Source organism: Limulus polyphemus, unplaced genomic scaffold, assembly GCF_000517525.1.
Source record: "Limulus polyphemus unplaced genomic scaffold, Limulus_polyphemus-2.1.2 Scaffold848, whole genome shotgun sequence".
Lineage (NCBI taxonomy): Eukaryota > Metazoa > Arthropoda > Merostomata > Xiphosura > Limulidae > Limulus > Limulus polyphemus.
The window spans coordinates 291,318-314,101 of record NW_013666458.1 but is presented as its reverse complement, the minus strand read 5'-3'; the positions used below and the strand labels follow the sequence as shown (position 1 = coordinate 314,101).

Below are 22,784 nucleotides of genomic sequence, written 5' to 3'. Positions count from 1 at the left end.
AGGTTTATGTATAGAACATCAAGTAAATGGTAAGTGTTACTATTTCAAATAATTGTAAAGTTAAACAGTAAGTCGTTCATTTATTATATTTAGTTGTATCAAAATGAAATCATACTTTAGAGGATTAACATAATTACATTATAACAGGCATTATATTTGTGTGTATATATATATATATATATGTGTGTGTGTGTATGTGTGCTTATAAAGTGAAACTGTATGTTACATTATACACAGAATTAAATAGGCGTCTTTTTTCAGGATGATAAAAGTATGTAAAGTAAATTACTGGTTATAATAACTGTCTCATTCAAATAATATATAATAAAACTGATATATGTTATAATAGTTGTCTTATTGACCTGTGAAAGTGAAACAGCAGGTGTCCTACAGAGTATTGTATGCACAAAGTAACACTATCCTTAGTAATGATAACACCTTTGGCCCATAGAAACACTGTAAATGTACGTAAGTGAAATGACATATTTTGTCAAAAACAATAAAAATCATAGTTATATGGATAGAATAAAAACAAACAAGTGAAAATACATGATATTTCAATAAGTGTCCACTTCAGTACAATAATTGTGAAAGTGGGATTAAATATAGAAACTAAAACTATAATCAGTATGTTAAAGCAAAATCAGCTGTCTTGTTCAATATTTATAAAAAATATTAGGTTTGATAAAATCCTTTCAGGAGTGTGTTAAAAGGGTTAGTAACATTATCATCCTATAGAAACACAAGTAAATGAAAAATATGACGAGACATATTGAAACCTGCATGCTGTCCTATGGAAGTATAGAAACACTTTTGCAAAGCACACACAATATGTTTACACAAACACTAATAATCGACCTTTTCAGGACGAAAAAGTATGTAAAGTAAAATATTGGTAATGATAACTGCCTCATTCAAATAATGGATAATACGTGAGTTATAATAGTTGTCTTGTTGAAATAAGAGTTTTTGCATCGTTTTTTCAGGACAAAATAGTGTATGCTTAAATATAGAAACTAAAACTATAATCAGTATGTTAAATCAAAATTGGCAGTGTATTTCCTTGTCCTTTATCGTAAGAAACAACAAATTAAAATATTTTGTCAAAAATATAATTGTATGAATAGCATGAAGACTAGTGAAACAGTAACTTTATGTTACTGCATGATATTTAAATAAGCATCCTTTTCAGAACAATAAGTGATTTTCATATAAAAGGTTAGGAAATGTAAAAAGTATGATTAAATATAGAACTAATGAATTAGTGAAGTATTTATGCATAAAACGACTGTATTAGTTTTAGAACGTAATTAAATCTAGCTATTGATTACATGTTGAGATACATTGAGACATCCATGGCAATCTCATCATGATTGTGGTTCCAATTTGTAGAAGCCATATTTGCCTGTCATGGCCGTCTAACAACGGGCCTTCTGGTGCCACTTCCTGGACGTCATCTCCTCTAGTGACATCATCACATGGTACCAGCGCCATCTGGTGATACTATGTGTAACTATGACGTTATCATCTCCACTATTGCCTACGATCGGTACACAACGTGCGCGTAAATTACTGCCATAAGAGAAAGAACAAGCCTAACTTCTCCATTTCCGAAGAAAAAATTGCCCTTTAAAGGCCTATGAAAACCATGTTAACATATTAATATTCTGAGTACGTCCACTAATGATTCCCCCATGGTTGAAATGCTATAGGATCACCATAGAATAATACACTTGAAACTTGGCATAACCGTAAATGAACATGATTAAATTCCGATTGTTAGGCAACAACACTGTCGTCAATGATCAGATTAGATGTTAGAGAAAAATGAAATGCACTTTGACTCAATCATCATTTGAGAGTGCAATGCAGTTGATTCCAATAATCACAAGTATTCATCATGATAAAAAATACCATCGGTCAGAAGGTAGAAAAAAATGTTTTTATATTTTATGATGTGAAAAATCTTTCTAGCGTCCTAAAGTTAACATGCAAGTAATTTTCTCATATCTAATTCAGTTGTTCATTGATGAAATCCTTGAAAGTGGTATAATGCAATGATTGCCCTATTTATGCCTCAAAATATAATTGCCATCTTGACTCAATAAGCTTTCATGTTGTTTTCTGGCTACTAATTACTCAGCTAATTATCAAAGACTGCAGAACGTCAGAAAACTTAGCAATAGTTTTGTAACAGAACGTCGAATTTTAATCAATGAGCTATATTTAGTTTATGAGATACCCGAGTTTTCCGCCTTTAATCAGTAAAAGACGGAAGCACTTTCAAAAGACAAACTATAGTTACTATCACTAAATGCATTAAATATGACATAGGCTTGAAAACTGTCATTCTCTTATTTGGCCTAACAAATAAATTATAAAACGGGTTACGTAATCCTTAGCTACTGTTTTTAAAATTATACGCACATTAAGTTATCTTCTGAGAATTTAAACTTTTTAAGAATAAACACAACTAGGCCTAGCTAATTTACTCTTATGACCAACAGCAACAAGTCTTGTTATCACTAAGTGAGGAAGGTAAGCGTTTTTGTTCGTTTTATAGCATTTATTTCTACCTAAGCCGAAAAAATATATATTGTTAAATACATTTGTAAAAAAAAGAAAGTTGCAAGAAACTTTAGTATTATATATGTTACAAGAAAAATATTTGTTTTAAGAAGTTGGAGGAAAAACAGAAATAGTACATGTAACTGTGCGAGTTTTCCATCAAGCATATTTTAATCAGATCAGATTTAATTTTATACAGCACTTAGTTTTAGATTAAGTATTAGCAACTTTTCTCTCAACAATGAAATTGACTTGCCTTAATATAAATGAGTTGGGTTAGTATGACTGGACTTTATCGTTAGTTCAGAGACATGCTCACCAATTAAGCTAAACTAACAAGTCATAACATAGCAAAATTTACTTTTAAAGTGGCTTACCAGGTTATTTTTTGGACTGAAAGCTTTTTCGCTCGTCAAATGACTTTTCCCGCTTTCTCGAAACGTTTCTTTGTAAATATTATACTGCTTCTGAATTTTTTTCCACATACATTTCACTTTTACCTGCATTCATCGAAACAGGTGAGATCATCGTCATAACTTAACGATAATCAAAAAGGGTTTGGCTGCCATTCAGCAATAGACCAATCACAGCAAAGGAGGGAGTATAGAACATGTGGAATAACTCCTGTTAACCTTCACTTGAGTGATTATACGTTGTCCTCTTTTTTTTACATGTATCTGGCGTCCAACTAGCGTTGACCCTGGTTCATCACAGATTTTTTTTTAAAGTTTAATTATCTTTTTCATGCCCCCGGTTTCATCTTCACTCGTGACCTGCTTTCAGTCATCGTCTGAAGAAAGAAGAATATTATCACCATGCGGTCATTGCTTGAAATAACTGATGTTGTAGAAAGAAGGAAAAACAAATATGAAATTATTAAGTGCCGATGACGTTCGTTCTAACTGAGATCTCTGATAATCACGAAAAGGTTTCGTCAGAAAGTTAAATTTTAAATCAGTCTTTGCAGACCATGACGATAAACGCACACAAATGCACATGATATTCATAAAAACAATGTTTTCACTTTCACGCGTTATAGGTCAAACTGGTTTTTTTAAAGTTGTTTTTTTTTCGCTATGAGCTTCTTCTCAGATAACGACTTTTTACACCATACTGTTCTTTTTCTTTAATTGGACTCTCAACGTTTCGCTTTACAGCTTCTTCAGGAGCGTTTCACTAAAACAAACCATAGCTGACATTATAAAGCTTGAAACTCAACAACAAGAATTTGGTGTTATAAGGTCGTTTATTTCTTGTGTTAAAATGTCTTCTATACACCAATATGCACTACAGAAATTAAATAACTAATTACAACTATGGAGAAAGAAGGAACAAAAACTTTCTTACCTGTGTGAAGTTAACGTTAAAAGACTTAACGAGTAAACGAGCATGTATAGTTACACGATATACTAGTAATTTCTAACACTCTAAATGATGTGGTTCATGTGATGGGAGAAGATGAATTTTTATACCAACTTTGTTATTAAGAGATGAACATAAAGTTAACTTTACAACAAACTCTCTCTTTTCTTAGAACGTAGAAGTATGATGGCACCCAATCATTGTCGCAGAACTTATTCACGTTATAAAAGTCTGGTTTGGTGTGTTCTGAATTTCGCACAAAGCTACTCGAGGGCTATTTGTGCTAGTCATTTCTAATTTAGCGATGATAGACTAGAAGAAAGTCAGTAGTCAATGCCACTCACCGCCAACTCTTGAGCTACTCTTTTACCAACGAATAGTAGGATTGATCATTTCATTATAACACCCACACGGCTACCCAGAGATTGTTAGTCGAATGTCATAACCACCAAGCCATGCCAGGTCTGTGATAAAAGTATTCGTATGAAAAATTCAAACCAATTTTCTCTACAAATATACACGGAAACAGTTTATACGAGGGCTATTACGGAAGTTTGGTGGCTGTATTTATTATATATACACATATATGTGGAAGGCAATATAAACCAGAACTGAAATAGGTATCATTAAATACTTGTCAACACTTGTAATAGGATAATTACCACTGTTTGGCAATATGTTAATCTGCCCTTTTTCTGAACAAACACATCTGATAGCACGTGATTAGAAATCTTTTGAAGTTTAGAATAACTCTAGTTTATAAATTTGATTGTTTCTTTGTTGTTAAGCACAAAGCTATACAATGGCCTATCTGCAATGTGCCCACCACGAATATCTAAATCCGGTTTTTAAAGTTGCATACCTCAGACTTTCCGCTGAGCCCCTGGGGACCCTTAATTTTGTTTATTTAATTTTTTCGCCTTAGATAAACATATATTATTACAACTCGTGTTGTAAGAAAATAAAAATCATTATGTATAAATATATGGATAGATAAGTATGTTCTAGACACGCTTCATCTACTAGGCTTTTCTCGACTAATATAAAACTACGAACTATTTTTATTATTATTGTTTTCAGTGAATGAGGTATGTTCGGTTGTTTAATCCTTATATCACTAATTTCTGTAATAATATGATAATAAATTTAGATATTGAGATGAAAATATGTATATCAGTTAGATATAAATGTTTTTAAGCAACGATTTACTGATAAGGCTTTTAATTTGGCCAAACTTTCCGAGGGCATTTTAGCACTTGACATTTTATGAGCAATATTAATCAAATAACCATTCAAGTGAGAGAGATTTCCGTTGTCCGTCCTTTTTCTATTGTCTCAAATTATCGTACAACAACTAGTTTGAAATAATTCGCTGTCTAACCTTGCCATGATAATATAGTCACGCTCACTGACGTCAGATGGCGTAGTTACTTTGGCTCCTTTCTAGACCTGGTCATATCTGGGAAAAAGTACAAGGACACCGAATATGTGTTTCAATAGCTTTAGGTAAAGTTTCGGTAAGTATCTTCTTGAGTCTCCAGTTTTCTTTGCTATTATTTCTAGATAGGAATGCGATTTATTGTAATCAAACATTAAAGATGCTTCAATAAGTTGTTAGACTTTTGATATTTAAACTTTTTTTTTCAATTCAAATTAAAAGTTTTAATACTTGGAGATAAAATGTGTGTGTGTTCCTTTATAAATTTTTACAGATTATTTCACGATTTTATGTTTTCGTTTTGTATCTATGTTAAAGCTACCAAGGCTATCTGCTGCCATCAATAATTTTGAACTACTGACCAAACAGAAGGAAGGCAACTTATCAGTAGCATGGAAACCTGCGGGTGATGTTGGCTAGCAACCTCCCTTCTAGTTTATCACTTCTAAAAGAAGTTCAAGAATTATAACAAAATATCTGGGATCATTTCTTCTCACAACTAAACGACCCAAAACAATTCTGGCCATAATTAAAAAGATTCGTAAATCCAAGAAACGCAAACACAACTTATCCACCACTAGAAATAAATAACACATTAGCACATACAAACATGTAAATAATATGGAACATAAGTATAGTCGCTTGCTTCCAAGAAACGTGGATGTATACAGAGTTTAGTGATAGGTTGAAAAGGGCTGTGAGTGTTCAAACAATCTCCGAGTGCCTTAATTTTTAGAAGGATAGCTTGAATACCACCTTCTCCCGGAGCTTTGTTTTTTGTTGCTTTGATTACTTGTTGAACTTCTGTTATGGTTTTTGTCATTTGATATATTTCATAATTATCATTTGTGATGTCGTTTGTTTTGTCAGCTTGTATATTAACAGGTAATTTTGGTGTTTATAGATTTATATTTTCTGTTACATGTTTGTTCTCCTCATTAAAGAAATGTGTATTCATGTCTTGTTCGTTTTATGTTTGGAATATCTGTTTTAGGCAAAGAAGGAAAACCAGCAACTAAACCAAACAGCTACCACCCGATCAGCCTGACCAGCTGTATAGGAAAAAGTTTAGAAAGATAATGAGCAATAGACTTTCCACATTTCTGGAGATTACCTCAAGATTCCCAGAATGCCAAAACGGATTTAGAAGAAAAACCCGATATTATACAAATACTCATCTACAGCTGGTGTTACATCAGTACATTAAACAGGTCTAGGGTTCTCGATACGTTACAGAAAGGTTTATTAAGTCATGAGTCGAAAACAATTAAAAATATAAATTGAACAGACAAAAAGTTCTGCGAATTCTAAAAAGAAAAAAAATGTTCCCAATTTGATAACTGAAATCAATTTGTTGAATTTCGGGAGAAGAAATGGCACATAACCAAATGTTGCCTTTAAAAAGTGTTTTGCAACTAATTGGGCTTTGTGTTTGTTGTTGTTCTTGATTTCTCGTGTGAGCTGTGATTGGCATCACGTAAATTAAGCAAATAGCAAATAACAAACGAACAAACATATATATATATATATATATATATAAGCGCGTTTTTTCTTTATCACCCAAGTAGACTTACTGATGTCAATTACTTTTTCAAAATTTTCCGGTTTCACCCTGACACATTACCCCAATGCTTGAGGAACGGATACAAAAAATATACTTTCATTCTTAAACTGATATTAAAACTTTCTAGTAACTAGTATTTAATCATATTTTCTATAAATATACATTATAATAATTGGGATATGTAAAATTTTTATTTTCTTAAAAATACACAATATTTTCTTCACAACAATATAAGTGAGTATGTAGAGCTTGCAAGAAAGGAGCTGACATTACATTGTACTTTATTAATAAAAAGCAAGAACTGAGCGTAAACTTTTCATCATCATAGCGGATCCTTTAAGCATGATGTATAATCTAGATAAAGTATGTAATATATTGTGATTTGATGTACTTTATTTTTTTTTCGAGACCTAGATAACACATATATATATATATATATTTATATGTTCTATATTTTAAAATCAAAACGTGGAAAACTAATGTGCTTTTCTTAGAACTTTCCTTCCAGCTTGAGAAGAATATTTTAATTTTTCTAGCATGTGTTCTGCTTTATGGCAAAACTATTAAGGTATATGTCGTTATCCTTAATTTTGGACTGCCGATAAAAGAGGAGGCAACCGACCGGCAGCACCCACCGTAACTCTTGGGCTACTTTATTACCAACGAATAGTGAGATTCACCGTTACATTATAACGCCTTAACGGATGAAAGGTCGAACATGTTCGGCTCCCAGTTTCAATCCCGCTACCTACAGTCGAGTCCTAACCTTCAAGTTATGCTAGATTCTTGTTCTAGTGTATCATCAAGTATTAAAAAACTGTGTTGTGAAATATGAGTCATGCATAATGCAGGTTCTTGTTCTAGTGTATCATCAAGTATTAGAAAACTGTGTTGTGAAATATGAGTCATGCATAATGCAGGTTCTTGTTCTAGTGTATCATCAAGTATTAGAAAACTGTGTTGTGAAATATGAGTCATGCATAATGCATTTTACAACAAATAATATTGAGTGTGGAAATATTGTTTCGTTTGATTTGAAATTAGGCACATAGCTAGACAATGGGCTATCTGTGCTCTGCCCACCACGGGTATCGAAACCCAGTTTCTAGCGTTGTAAGTCCACAGACATACCGCTATGCCACTGGGAGGGGCGTGTGGAAAGAAAGTGGGTTACTTATTGATTTTTAACATTGTACGTTGAAAGTATGTTTTTTTGGCGCATAAATATTATAAGCTAAAATTTTTCCTACGTGTTTTGTGGATTTTCTATCGTTGAGAAAAATATAATTGTGAGTGGAGTCGCAAAACGACATCAAATTCTTCCACAGAGAATATTTCATTATTATTTGTTATTCCACAATACTTCGCTTAGCGCATCTATCAGGAACGCTGTAACAAAATTTGTTTGTTATTGTGTGTAGATGTGACTCTGGTGAAGCTGATAGACTAAATACTGGAGAGAAATGAATGGAAGGATTATCTGGAGTAACATCAGGGAGTAACTGTATGCGTAGAGACACGTTTCGCAGTTTTTGGACTGATTAGATCCTCCTTTAGTGTAAGGCCTTTGTAGGAATTATGAATTAAAATTAGAAGCAAACTGACACAAAAAGCTGAGACATCACAGAGACTAGAATGTCTTTTTATTATTTTCGAACCTTTCATGCAGTCATTTCTTCATTAATATTAAAGCCCACACACGCGCACGCTGGCAATCATGTAAAGACGAATATATATCTAAAATCTGCTTTCAAACAACGACATAGTTTATAACAAATTGAATGAATGCATGTTCGGCAGTATGTGAAAGCTTAGTTTTCTGAATCTTTCGTTAAAAACATTCACTCAGAGTTAGAAAAGGGGGCTGTGTTTTGCGTTTATGAAAGGAACATATCGCATCTGTGACGTCAAACCCAATTGCACTGCGTTTCCGTGGATTATATATAGTAGAAGAAAAACAAAATGTCGTGTAACCTCACCAAACTAGCTTTTACAGATTAAAGCTATTACTGTGACGTTACTTCCTGTCGAGCACTGATAGTTATGATGCAACGGTAAAGAAGAACAGTAAAGCATAACACAATTGTAATTAAAGGAAAATCTACAAAGATTATTCATTAGTTTTGGAAAACTCTGGGAAGTATCCATTCAACACCCACCCCTCCTCAGCTGCAAAAAGTTGTTGACATCAGACTGCCATACATGCATTCATATATGTAGGAAGATACTCAACATGGATATGTTTCACATTAATATAAACAAAACAGTTTTCCAGCAAATTAAAGCACTATTGTCTACATTGAGCATCACACCTATAAAATAAAATATTCAGTCTTGAAATTGTCGGAATAATAATAAAAACTACAGAAGGTATAAACAATAGCTTATGATGTCTTTTATGCAACACAGAAACTCAAAATGTACATTTGAATTTCAAGAAAATTTCAAATTAGATTATTCAATGAAACAAAATGTCTAATTTTGTTTAAAGTTTTGAGGATATCATTGCACACCAGAGAAAAGTAAAAAAAAACAACAATTAATTCATTCATTCATGGAATCCAGTTTGTATTTAATCCAAAATAAAACGTTTTAGTAAAATTAATCTATACTACATCGATTAAATGCAGTTTTCCTCTAGCACTGAAATAAATGTTATTGAATATTTTCATGTTTTCGTTTTAATGAAATAATAATTTTTTTCTTACGTACAACATTCTATTCATTACATTTGGCTAAAATAAACTTCAAGAAACAAAACTTATCACATTTTGAAACAATTACCAAAGTATTAAATGCTTTATTGGTTAGATAATAAAACAACAACAGTTACTTCAAATTTTAATTTGAACATTTAAAAACTCATTTTCGAAGTTTAAGAAAAAATCGTTAGTTTAATGGATAACATTTAACATTTCACAAACAGAATATTCTTTATATTTAGATAAAATAAAGTAAAATCACATGATAAATGTCTTAGCTTTTCAACCAAAAACAAAACAAAACCAAATTTATCAGCATCATTTCCGCAAGAAGCCCACAGTTTGTAACTGCTTTATGTGAACCATTCAAAATGGGTTTTTTACTTTAGTTTGTTCATTTAAAAATGGTTAAATCATTTTCAGAAGAGCACTAAAAACTAGAACTATAGAATAATCAGGTTTTTAGTAGGCATTTCTTGCTAAAAATTGACAGCAAGTCTTTCGTAGACAATATTGGTGTGCTGTATCCAAATATGGCTGTTACTTAGCTGTATTTTAACTCTTTTTCTCTTCAAATTGTAAATCAAAATGGCTGCCAACATTAACACGACATTATTTACTATAATATAATTTTTTAAAGGTCGGTAACAACTATTTTTAACATAATATTGACCTTCTAAGTCCAAATTTTCTTAGACCCTCAATATAAAAATAAATAATTTTCAAACTAATTCTATAAAGAAGGTGGAGAAACATTTACCGGTTTTCAGGAATGCAAACATCCGCATTATCTTCATTCACAGTATGACCGGCATGTGTTAAAATATCTCTCTGAATTTCTAGTGCAACATATACCCATGAAAGAAAGATGTCCTCGTGAAGATAGTAAACGGGGATCGGCACCTCATTATCCTGAGATGAATCTGTCAAGTTTTAAGAGAGGTACATAGTTATATGTAAATGGAACTAAAAGTGTTTATCTTTCTCCAATAGACCAAACAAAAAGCTCGTGTAGTGAAATAATTCCCAAACTTGAGTTTGGAGCTTTTTCTCGAATGATGATCGACAACTGATGTAGAAAAGAAAGATTTCAATGCCAACTTCCTCTGCTATATTACAGTAAATATTTCAAATTTCAGACAGCTCTAAAACATTGCTTTGGTTGGCTGCATGTTGAAACTCATTTTGTAGCTATAGCACTGCTGTGTCGGAAACCTTGTGGTTTTGTTTCTTTCTTACCACAGACATCAGGAACTTGATGTAAGATGTGAAATGATATTTGCCTTCAGAAGCTATAAGGTCATTAACTCCAGCTAACTGAACAGTCATTTTGTGATCAAGTTCAGCAACTCTCGTTATTTGTTCGCTCATTTTGAATGTAGTTACAGAGAAAACATTCTGTTTGGGATGCACTTCTTGACAAAAAGAAAAGAAAAAAAAAAGATCCCAAGTCTATCGATTTAATAGCACTAGAATATTTTGTTTTGTGTGCACTGGTAGTTTTTCTTGAATCATTGTCCATAGTCAGATATGATAAATCGGTTGTAAATACTCTTGCCTCCTCAAGCCTCTGGAGTTTGCCTTTGTATGTGTACTGAAACAGTGGACTCTATTCTGCCAGTGGCATCTCTGTATTTGACTTTTTTTTCTTTTCATATCTGCTGTCTTCTTCATTGTCTTTAATCCCTGCTCACCTGCTTCACATATATCTTCTTTAATTGATTCTTGGCAAATAATACAGAGACTATGAGAAATTGGCACAGGTCTTTTGAAACTGATTACAAGCTTCATGGTTTACCAACAACATCAACCAATGTAACTTCTGGATACCACAATCTAGTACAACTACTGTGACTAAATCTTTTGGAATAAACACATTAAAATCGTATGTTAATTCTACTCTAGCTATGAGCGCAACAAACAGTTATGTTACTCACTACTGTTACCTCTACGTTAACAGAAAACATTTGCTTAACTTTCCACTGTCACTGTTATGGTTATTAAGGATATTTTCTATCGAAACAATGAATAAATAAATATACTAATTAATTAACAATTCACGAAATTAATAAATAGAGAAATAAATGAACAAATGTTGAGATAAATGAATTAATAAATATATATATTTATTTATTTATTTTAATATTTGTTTATTCCTTTTTATTTCTAACATTTATAAATTCATTTATTTAAATAATTATTCATTTTTATATTGAGGGTCAAATAGTTAAAATACAGCTTGGCAACAAGCAAGTTTGGACTCAGCAAGTTCAAATTATGTTAAAAACTGTTGTTACTGATCTGTAACTAAACAAATACTATTGTAATACATAAAATGTGTCGCATAAATGTTAGCGGCTATTTTGATTTGCAAATTTGAAGGTTTAAAAGTTAAAATACAGTTTAACATGGAACAACATGAGACCTATTGGTCCATCTCGGCTGTTCCATGTGATAAGCAAATTTGGACTCGGACGGTCCAAGTTATGTTAAAACTGTTGTTACCATTTTTCTTAAAAACCTCTTGAACTCTCACAAAGGGTTAATTCTCACTTTTCCACCTAGTCTACTAGAATACTTTGTTTTAAAACTATTAATTTTTTGGCGTTAGCCATATAATTCTAAAACATAATGATATATCTTTAAACATAATTTTTGAGAAAGTACGTATGTTCACTTTGCGTATTGCACGATCCTGTCAACAAGATATGTGAATAAATGCGAGTCTGACTATCCAAGTAATCAAAGTTACTGTCGTAAATATTCTCGTTTTCGAGACTCAGAACATGACATATAATGTTGTATGACAAAGCTATTAATAACAATACGGTAGTTAAAATATACCATTCCTAAGAGGGTGGAAGCTTGAATCTTTCGTTTGCTAAATTTTAAACTCCGTAATTTCAAACATCCCTCACAAAATCTCCACAAAAAACCTACATACTGTCTGATATAAATCCTTTTTTTTTCATTATGTACATGAAAGGCCCATTTTGAGCGTAACTAGAAAAAGATTCAACAGAAGTAATTCGGTGATTTATAGACATGGTTGCTATTTAATTTCAAAAATTTCGGTTAAATCACAGAGAAATTAGTTTAATAATTATTATAACACCAATGAGGCAATCTTCTTTAAGCGTAACCCTTTTTCTTCTCAAATCTTGCCATCTATACGTGAAACCGTTGTTTTGGCATCTCTATAAAAGTATCATGGTGATATAACATTGCTTTAAGGATATTAATAACAATGTTGTTGTGTATTGAATTTTAACATCAAATAATTTAATATCGTGCATATGTCACTCTATAATAAAGAATATGGTTTTATTTGTAATAAAAAATAATCACATTAATTTAGACTGCAAATGTTTTGTTTATATTTCACTGCATGTATTGTTTTCAATTATGATTGTGTATCTCGAACAACAACACACTTTGTTTACATTTGAATATTAAATTATCTGGTATGTATTACTATTGAAGAACCATCTAACACAAATGCAGTTGTGTCTTTGTAACACCGCTACTAAATAAAACAAGAACGTTATTGTACTTATATTTAAGTGAAATATTTAGTCAGAGTCATCATAGTTGGTTAAGACCCAGTCGTTGAGTCGACGTTCCTTATAACTTGATTCAACTCTCGTCTCGATATGATAAGAAGACAATAGCTCCCCCAGGCGTTCTTCGTTAGCATTACTTTGTTCTGAAGTATCTGACGGCTTGCTGACAGTGCTAGCCCGCGGACTTCTCGAAAAAAGCCACCTGTCTCCTAGATACTTATATACTTCTTTAATTGGGTGTCTTTTCGATGGTTTAGGATCCATAAGCCTTCGTATAAGCCGCAGAAATCTCGGCGAGAAACGTTTAAACTCTTTTGGAGTGCGAGTGCTTTTCCTTTTTTGCCATTGAACAAATTCCGTGAAATTTGGATCTGTGATATCGGCTTTCTCCCAAGGAAATCTGGCCACTAGCGCGGCGAATAGAAGCATACCCATTTGCCAAACATCAGAACCGATCTCCACATTATAACCTTCCAAATGAACGGCTTCCCATATTTCAGGAGGACATGTAGGCAAAGATCGCGTGCGTTTTTTAACTAGAGTTCCAGCAACCCTCGTTAACCCAAAGTCTGTTAACTTGACTTTTGAATAGTCTGGCTGAAAGATTAGAATATTTTCTGCTCTAAAGTCACGATGTACTAGATCTTTGCTGTGCATAAATTCCAAAGCTGACGTCACTTGTTTAATAATGATTTTTACGTCTCGTTCTTCCATTCCACTTTGCTGTTCGATTACCTGCCACATATCACCGAGTGGCGCCACCTCTTGGGCAAATATATAATGATCTGTAATTTCAAACGCGACATCGTAGGTGTCGAGAATATTCATGTGAGGAGATAAGAAATAACTATAATGAAACTCTATTTGAAACTCCCTGAGTGTTGTTGTCAATTTTGGGACCGCCTTTAACGCTACTTCTTTTGATGTGTACCGATGTACAGCCAACATAACCTTTCCATAATCTCCTGACCCTATCTCTTTAATTACATCGTACTGTTCACTCAACTCAATTTTTTCAGGCTGAACGTCTCGAATTTTGTTGATGCTGCAAGTACGTGTGGTATTCATATCTCCATCAGATGGCCCTGCTGTCGTACTTTAGAAATTGATTACCTGAAATATAGGAAAATCTTTATCTCATCATTCCCAAGAAAAGCATTTTAAAATAATGACATATATCTATATATAAATATGTGTGTGTGTGTGTGATATAAAGATTAAAGTCATAATTTCATGTTGAAACTAGACACGCATGCAACATAATTGTATTTAAAACAATTTTCGACATTATTAAGGTTACGAATGTAATTGGAAAGAAACCTTTAACTTCCGTATTGATGTTAACTTAAAGAGGTTTTTATAAGGTAATTGCTAGATTTTAATGGTAATAAAAAAAATTCAGTATATCTAAATTATCAAATTTGTCTAACTAGCAAATATATATAAATTCTAAGTGCAACTTTTGAAAGATTAAAATTAGATATTTCTGTCAAGCCGTAAAATAGGTAATAAAATATTACTGTTATTTTTTTTTGGCATGTATATTTAGCTGTTTTTGAAAGGCACAGTTTTAAAGTTCTATAATTTTGTTATTACAATAGGTTCTTTTACTGATGCAACTATATATATTCTTAAGATGATATACAATATTCCAAACGTTTTTATTATTTTTAGAACTTTCGCACAAAATTACACAAAGGCTATCTGAGCATAGCTGTTCCTAATTAAAAACTGGTAGATTAAAGGGAAGGTATTTAATAGCACCGGCTTCTCATGTTTGACCCAATGGTAGGATTTGACAGTCAGTATTTTAGAGCATAATAGTATTATAGCGAACCATGAATCCTCGGATTCACGGTCTGAGTACGTTAATCACTAGGCAACATCCGCCTTTCTTTGTTTGTTTATTGAAATTTGGTGGCGCAAAGCTACTCGAGGGGTAATTGCGCAAGCTGCCCTTAATTTTGAAGTGATACATTAGGGGAAAGTAAGCTAATTAACACCACTAGGCCCCCTAATGGCACAGCGGTATGTCTGCGGACTTACAACGCTAAAAACCGGGTTTCGATGCCTGTAGTGGGCAGAGCACAGATAGCCCACTGTGTAGCTTTGAGCTTAATTACAAACAAACAAAACACCACTAGAGCTACTCTTTAACAATAAATAGTGGGATTAATCTTTACGTTATAGCGCCTTAACGGCTGACAAAACGAGCATTCTCGGTAAAGGGATTCGTTCCCACGACTCACAGACTGTTTTATGCCACAGGTAATTTAATACTGCTTCGTCAGTGTTTGATTGGGGAATTCATAATTTTGTATTATAATAATGTGTTTTTGTACCATTTGTCTGTGATATTTCATATATTATATACAGTTGCAACATATTTTGTAGGTCATCTAATGTGTAAATATCTAAAATAAATAAATAAGTTTGATTTATTGTGATGATCTTATAAAAATATTACAGATAAGGAATGTTGTACAAGTAATTGTAAGTCCTGACTCTTGGATTTACTGTTTTTGAAATATGTCCACGTGACAGTGGGTATACTTATCCAATAAAAAATATGTTATGCTGTCAATAAAAAAAAACTAGTTGTGGATTCAGATACTTTTAACTGAGAATAGAAATAAAAACACTTGGCGTGGAGGCAAAATAAGAAAGTGGCACAGAATAAACATTAGATGTTCTTTGTACTCCCAAAACAACTTTTCATTTCTGTTGTTTATCCGATTGGAAGTTGCTGTTTTCATTTCCCCTGATGACAATAAACCTAGACTATGTACTGATTAAGGCTTTAAAACTCCTTTATATAACATTTTGACTTGGGTTACTGTATTCACGTTTATCAGTTTAGGCACTTTTTATTTCTTACCATTTGTAACAATTTCATATTTTTCAGGTGAAGATGCTAAATTAATTTCGAACGAGTATGTCAACTATTTATTCTTCTGAAACATATACTATATTAATTCAGCTTGTTGCTTTGTAGGTATGTCCAGCTAACTTCGTCTACAATTCTGAAGGTAGCACGACCAAACTTGGCAGGAAGATTCGGGTTGTGCAAGAGTGTTCTTTTCTATGTGGTATAACCCCTTTGGAAGGGGATACCAAGAAGAGTTAAATGCCCCCTGAAGGGCACATAGACATTATGGGAATCTAAGGTTAGGTTTTTAGGCTTTATGAACTCAAATCTGGCTTCAAATTTTGTGTTCCTGGCTTTCCGCTGGATCTTGGGGACGCCTTGAAACTGTGTCAGTACTCCCACTCAAAAGCTAACGGGACCAAAATTGGCACACTAAGGAGGAATTTTTCGGGTATCGACCTCCTTGGGGTAGCTATAGAGGTAACTGGAGATAATGAAGGAGCTTGATCGGTAATAAAAAACTACAACATATAATAAACTATAATTAAGCTCAGAGTCTTAGAAAACAATAACCATGTTAAGTGTAACAAAGCACAAAATTATAAAAAAGTTATTAACTGTAACGAAGTTAAAAAGTATTTGTTGACAAAAACATATACACTGTAATGAAGCTAAAAGTTATGGATGACAAAAAATATATTTACAGTAACCATGTTCAAAGGTTTGAATAATGAAGATAACTCGAAATAAATTGTTGGTAGTTTTTATATGTGTTTGATGTGAATAACATAGGAAACATAAAGATCATATTTTCCAAACACAACTCTTTTATTGAAACTACATACTTTGTTAAATAGACACAACTAGGCAAACTTTCACGTCTATTGTTAAAACAAAATCTCCATTATGAAGTACATAGACTTAGGTGATTTAACAAAATATATAAAAAATGTTAATTGATCTCAAACCTGTAAGTTGTAGTTTATTGATCTAAAGATACTTTTTGAAGGGGAAACAGCAAAAATATATAGATTATAAAGTAGTTTATTTTCACGTGTGTTAGCCCTTTTTGTCCTCTGTTATGATGACCTTTACATCCTCTTAAAGCTGTTTTTACTCTTTCGTTTGGCGTCTCATCAACAAATCTTGCCAGAATACAGCTGTTACTATGATAACGCACGTGACTGCAGCCGCATACAAACATGTTGATTAATAGAACAAATAAATATCCTGTAGATCATACTAACAATGTATTGTTTTCAGATAACTGAAACCATTTTTAAGTGTAATAATATATATAGCACTAATGAATACTTGACATGTTGCACCATATCCAAATAATGGAGGCTGGGTGTGGCCTAGACGTTATTCATAGTTTGCCTCCCGTTGTCGTAAAACATTGCTCCGCACTTTGGGGCCGTGAGTGCACTATAAGAATGCAGATTTAATCCCATTATTCAGTCAGAAAAGAGTAGCTCAAGAGTTGTTGGTGGTGCTCTGGATGTCTAGCTGCCTTCCCTCTTGTTTATCGACTCAAAATTAGGGGCGGCTATGCGGACATAGTCTTTGTACAACTTTGCACGAAATTCTGAAACAAACAAAATGTATAATAAAATTGTCAAGGACTGAGTTGTTGGTTTGTATATATAGATATCTCAAATTATGTAACATAAGAATTATAAATATATATATATTAATCAGGCCGGCGGATAAACTTAATGATTTTGCATACTAAATGACAGGAAGACTGAAGTAAGTGTTCAATTACTCCATAGTGTCCGTACTGTGATATGAGTGAGTATGTTACGTTGAGTAAAACTGTGCACTTATGATACTAAGGCACTTTGTTGCTCCTGTAAAACACGTCAGTGTCGAGATTGAATACTTTTCTGTTGAACTAAATCAGAAACGTATGCACTTATTCCATAGGTTTGAGGTCGAGGTCATCTTCGAACTGTGTAAATTCTGCAACATATGTTTATGTTATAATGTAAGGATTTGAGTCTGTCTTCGGGTTGAATAACACAATACCTGGTATTATTCATAGTTTGGTGACTGATAACTTTTTCAGGTTGAGTAAAGGCTGGTCCTTATTTATGATATAGTGTGGCTACTGGGTCCGCTATTGAGTTGAGTAGAGTATAATATCCATATCCACTGTTGTGATTGAGTGCATTTCCGAGTTAAGTCTGATAGCTACAGTATAAAAACTGATTTCTTCATCACACTAAGTAGTGTGACACCTATATTTATGCTACAGTACGACAATCATATAAAGTCTGGTACCTAGTTTATGTTATAGTGAGAAGATTTTTTGGTTCTGCTGGTTAAGTAAAGTCTGGTACCTAGTTTATGTTATTCTGAGCTGAATGTTTGTTTCTGTTGGATAAGTAAAGCTTGTTCCAGATTTATATTATAGTAAACTAATTGGTTGAATCTGCTAATTAAGCAAAGTCTGGTACCTAGTTTATGTTATAGTGAGAAGATTGATTCTGTTGGTTAAAAAAAGTCTGGTACATAGTTTATGTTATTGTGAGTTGATTGTTTGGTTCTGCTGGTTAAGAAAAGTCTGGTACATAGTTTATGTTATTGTGAGTTGATTGTTTGGTTCTGCTGGTTAAGAAAAGTCTGGTACATAGTTTATGTTATTGTGAGTTGATCGTTTGGTTCTGCTGATTAAGTAAAGTCTGGTACATTGTTTATGTTATGTAACTACACTGATTGGTTCTGCTTGTTTAGTAAAGTCTTGATACCTAGTTTATATTAAAATGAGTCGACTGGTTGGTTCTGCTGATTAAGTAAAGTCTGAAATTCTTTCAGGTAGGATTAGAGTAAATTAATCTATGAGACCTTGGGCGTGGTCAATACATAAATCGAAAGGGTTTGACCTCCTGATTCCAAAATTGTAATTGGATCTCATATCAGTCAAGAGACGACATAGCTATGAGTTAATAGTTTCTACACAAAAAACAACAACACTCAAAGCCGTTCTATGAGCCGCTATGCCGTGGCTAAAAATTTTGAAGTGCTTTTGAAACCATAAAATAATATTAAGATCCTATTTACACCAATAAATCATTTGTCGCTAGCAGATCTTGAAAAATTACAATATCCTCTTTGCCTTTTAAAAGGAGGTTCAAAACACAAATATAGTCTTTAAGCCAAAACGTGCGTTATGCGCGCAAAATAATATTTATTATTATTATTTGATAGACTAGCAGGAAGACAGCTAGTGAACAATACCCACCAACAACTATGGGGCAGTTCTTGTCTGACAGAATAGTGGGATTCGACCCTCGCTCTTATAACACATCCACAACCCTGATGTACAAGCATAGTACGATTTGTTGATGCTAACGGGACATGAACATTGTATCTGCAACTGCATACACTAATCACTGGGTTATACTCGGCCTAACAAAGGTTTGATAAAGTGTTTGAGTATACAAGCTGTTTTTTTTTAATTGCTCAAACAATGTTCGCACATATATTTCTATTGAATAGTGATCGAATATTTTCTTCATTGGTGTAAATAATAATTAGGTCACTCAATATTTAGATAACTCAGTTGTGAGCTTATTAAACACTAAAACTATTAAATTGTCTCACTTTTACTGTACCACGATAGGAGTTTGATATTTACGGTTTGTTATTATACATAGAAAATGGAAGTAACCGTCACACTAAAATGCCCCCACAGCTGAAAGAGCGAGAATTTTCGATGATGGGATTCGAACTTGCGACTCGCAGATTGCAAGTCCTTTACTATAATCAGAGAAGGTAATGCACTTATACACTCTATAAGAGTTCTTACAAGCTAGTTTAACGAGTTTGAAGAAACTTTCAGCTGTTTGCCATTTCCTATTTAATCACCAGATCTTACAGTCTCTTCAAAACTTCGTATGGTGTTTTCGAAACCAGACTGTGACATCATTTTACTACACTGACATCCCGGTTATTTTTAAATAATAACGTAATATTCCTGTTGAAGCTAACTTCTTGCTGTTTATTTCATTGACAATGTAATTTTTGTATTCTCAAAAAATTGCGGATATATTTTATTTACAAGACAGTATACCAAATCTTTTATCCTCCTAGGATGCTTTAAATTGTTTATCCTAAAGGTAATGCCTTGTGACATAAACCCTCAAACAAGTAATTTGAATTCTAATTCTATTGTAAATAGAAAACTTGGCCTTCCTCGTTTTAGGAAATGCCTGTATTTGTATTTTTTAAATGCTAAAAATATCATTGAATTGTACCATCGCCAAGAAAATCAACACTTCAGTTATTTTGTGTTTTATTCCAAAGTACTCCCACTGCAGAGATACGGCCGTTGGCTATGCAGACAAGAAAGATTCGACTTTCACATATCAAGACGCTAGTTAAGTTTTCTTATTTGAAGTGGTGTACCGGCCGAGTTTGAGAAAAAGGGATGCCAATAAGCCTTGCTAACTGTCAAGGCTCTATCTAAAATATCAATTAGAACCCACACTTTTTTCTGGCGGTTGTTTCTATGAAAACTGTGCGATTCTGTTTTAAAATTAGCTCCAAGGTGTTCGAATTCCCACACTGAACTTTTTGGCAAATGTCCAAATGCTTGGAAGAGAGAGTGTGTCGATTTTTGGTGTTCACCTTCTACTGCGTTTACCCTCACGCACAACCTCTATTTTTATCTGTCTATTATTTCTTTCAGTGAACTTGTCTAAAAACTTTTGTCATTCTGTCTATCGACGATTCTCCGCATTCTTTTCAAAGAGCTTATTTTAATTATATTTTCTGTCTATTTAACTCATTCTCTTTTATAAAATTCTCAACTATTTTCCCTCAACCATTTATTAACATTCACAACATAGGTTTTATACAAGTTTTTTTTTAATATTTCTTATCTATCAAAGATGATTTGTTCTTTACCATATTTCGACAACAATTTTAATATAGGTACATATTTTCACTTAATACTTCATCTAAAATTTTAACAACCAATAACCTCCACGGTTTTACATGTTTCAACACAAAAAATATGTAAATATCATACAACGTGCTAAAACTGAGGGCAGTAGAAGTAGCAAGCGCTCAGGAAAATAAGAAAAGAAACGTGTTTCCGTTTATATAATAATATCCTGCCACTATTCAGTTTTTCATCCGAAGCGTTTTAACGGACTACTTCTACTTGACTGATTTAACTTTTCTTTTAGGCCCGGCATGGCAAAGCTACACTAGGACTATCCGCGCTAGCCGTCCCAAATTTAGCAGTGTAAGACTAGAGGGAAGGCAGCTAGTCATCACCAATCACCACCAACTCTTGGGCTATTCTTTTACCAACGAATAGTGGGATTGACCGTCACTTTATAACACCCCCACGGTTGAAAGGGCGAGCATGTTTGGTGGGATGGGAATTCGAACCCGCGACCCGCAGATTGCGAGTCGAGCGCCCTAACCACCTGGCCATGCCGGGCCATTTCCAGTATTGTCTGTACTGTGTTCATACTTGTATTTATGAGTTATTCCTTATTTCTTGACTATTCAGGGATTGTGTTTCATCTCGTATTTATCTCGGCATGGAACAATTGTGTGACGTTTGTTTCCGCGAAGGTTATTAATTTTACAAAAGCTATTAAAAATATTTACTTTTTTAATAAAAAAGTAAACTACAACTGATTTTATAGTTATGTTCCTTTTAGAGGTCTTACTTTTCTAATTTCACTGAGGTATCTCTTAGCTAAAGGTAACAAAATGTAGCTTTGGCAGAATATTTTTTAGTAAAACGTTTTGTTTTTTTTTGTTTCTTGTCTCGCTTCGCTCGCGAATTTTTTCTCACCCTTTTTCTCCCCACTTTAAAACACACTTATTAGCTCATATAAATAATAAAATCATTTAAAAAATATATATATATACATTAATGAAGGGAGTTTTACATAACCTATTAAATAAAAATTATAAATCTATAAACATGAAACGAAAACCAATAAATATTATATTGCACTGAACTTTAAGTTGAGTCTCCTGTTAACAATACATTTTCCGCCATAATTCCAATAGTAGGTTTGTCCTAAATCCACACATTAAGCCAAAAACGCAAAATCATCCTCACAAATGCATTTATAATTTAAATATATATTAAAAATACTATATACATTTGTAAAAAAATGATATTTAATGTAATTAGCTATAAAGAAAAATAAAATGAGCTATAACTTATAAAGAGCATAAATTTGTTTGCGGATTTTCAAACAAAAGTACACAAAGAGTTCTCTACCTGTAGTCGTCTCTAATTTTGAAGTGATAGACTACAGCGAGGGCAACTAGTCAACAGCACTCACTACTAACTCTAGGGCTGCTCGTGTCTGACCTATTAGGGGAATATGACCATCACTGTTATTGATCATCCGCTGCTCCTAAGTGCAGCTAGATCTCTTAAGGCAACGGACTGCGAAGCATGAACTCTTGGATTCATAGTCCGAGCACGATAACTATAGCCCACGCTCGGCCCAAGAACATAAATACATTAGTCGTTTGCAGTTTAGGCCTATACAGCTTATTAATACGCCGATGTAATGATAAGCATTCATATGTTTGTAGTAATTAGTGCACAACCAAAATCCTATACTAGTGGATGTTACAAAAATACTAAAAATAGTACAAATCTTCTATCAGTGAAGACGCATGACTCCACTATCAATTAATCTTTACATAATTCTTCCGAAATACAAGGTGT

General features: G+C 33.1%; 1 pseudogene; it reads right to left on the bottom strand.

Annotated features, from left to right (window-relative positions):
• Nucleotides 1-13,001: 13,001 nt before the first annotated feature.
• LOC106460851 overlaps nt 13,002-22,784 on the bottom strand; it is a 37,262-nt pseudogene continuing 27,479 nt past the window's right edge.